This window comes from Fukomys damarensis, unplaced genomic scaffold (assembly GCF_012274545.1).
Source record: "Fukomys damarensis isolate Sample0158 unplaced genomic scaffold, DMR_v1.0_HiC HiC_scaffold_17, whole genome shotgun sequence".
NCBI lineage: Eukaryota > Metazoa > Chordata > Mammalia > Rodentia > Bathyergidae > Fukomys > Fukomys damarensis.
In genome coordinates, this window is record NW_022900929.1 from 6,964,908 (window position 1) to 6,966,670 (window position 1,763).

The window sequence follows — 1,763 nt, forward strand, 5'->3', positions numbered from 1 at the left end:
CCCAGGGTGTGCCCTGGGCAACACCCAGCAGATCCCAGTGACCTGGCCATTAGAATGAACTAGGAAATGTTGAGAGGTGGCTACAGAGTAGCAGTTACTTTTTGCCAGTTAGGTCTTTTCTGCAAAAGGCAAGAAAAGTTGTGTAAAATCCCTTGTGTGTAGGATTTCATGGCACTTTATCTCCATAAAGGCCCAAGAACTATGGTATTTAAAGGACTCTCTAAAGAAAAAATTTCTTAAAAGTTTAAAATAATCTTAAAACAACACAAAACAAAAACAAAAAACAGGGTCTTGCTGTGTATTCTAGGGTGGGCTTGAATTATGTAGCTTAATCAGGCCTTGAACTCATAGCAGTCATCCTGCCTCAGCCTCCCAAGTGCTGGGATTACAGGCATGCACCACTACACTTGGCTAAAAATTTGTACCTTCAATAATCCTGTCCTCAGACACTCACTTTGGGTCTCTCCTACCTGTTTCCACCAGAGGCTAGCACTGTAGAGAGACCCAGTATTTTCAAATATCACCCAATTGCTGGACATGGCCTTTTCTGTGTTCAACAACCAGGATCAGATGAAGATGAAAGGAAACGGCTGAGGAAAAAAAGATTAAAATTATGGCTATCCCCGTGGGCAATTCTTTAAGCACACCCAAGTCATCCAAGGAAAAATCCAGGATCAATCAAGACCTGCAAGAAAGCTGGACACTGGGCACATGATTGTACCAAGCTACCACCTAGGCACTGCTCCCTGTATGAGGCAGCTGAAGGGCATTGGGTGCTGGAGGAGAGGTTGGAGGCCGACCACAACCCTCACCTCCCACTTTGCCGAAGAGGACTGAAGGGGCCCAGGGCAGCCTGCATTGCCCTTGTCCATGGACATCTCTGTCTCTTTCAAGAAATCTTGGGTGACCCTGGATATCATAGTTAAGCAAACTCTCCTCTAGATTTACAGTCATAATTAGGGTGGAGGGGAGCCCTAGTTAGAGCTTCTTTACTCCTGCTTTGACATGTCAATTAAAACATCAGATGCTCACCAGTCACTCATGAAATGCAAATGAAAACAATTGCTGAGATTCCATCTCCAGAAAGAATGGCTGCTATCAAGAAATCAACCAATGACAAATGCTCGTGGGGCTGTGGGGGAAAAGGAACCCTTCTCCCCTGTTGGTGGGAGTGTAGACTGGTGCAACCATTGCAGAAATCAGTGTGGAGATTCCTCAAACAATTAAAACTAGAGGAAACAGGGCTGGGGATTTAGCTCACTGGCATCACCACCTGCCTCACAAGCACAAGATCCTGAGTTTGATCCCCAGTACTGCAAAAAGCAACAACAACAAAACTCGCAGTTCCATTTGACCCAGGTATCCTCCTTCTTGGTATCTTCCTGAAAGAATTAAAAACATATCACAGTGATATATTCATGTTTATAGTGGCACAGTTTGTAATAGCTAAATCTTAGAAACAGCCCATTTGCTCATCAACTGGAGACTGGATAAAGAAGATGTGGGTTTAGGGCTGGGGATTTAGCTCAGTGGTTCTGCTGCCTGCTTTACAAGCACAAGGACCCAAGTTCTATCCCTGGTACAAAAAAAAAAAGATATGTATGTGTGTGTATTTTAAATAAAATGGAGTACTACTCAACCATAAAGAATGAGAAACTCGGGTTGGGGATTTGGCTCAGTGGTTCCGCCGCCTGCTTCACAAGCACAAGTTTGATCCCTGTTACAAAACAAAAAAAAAAAAGAATGAGAAACTAGAGACAATT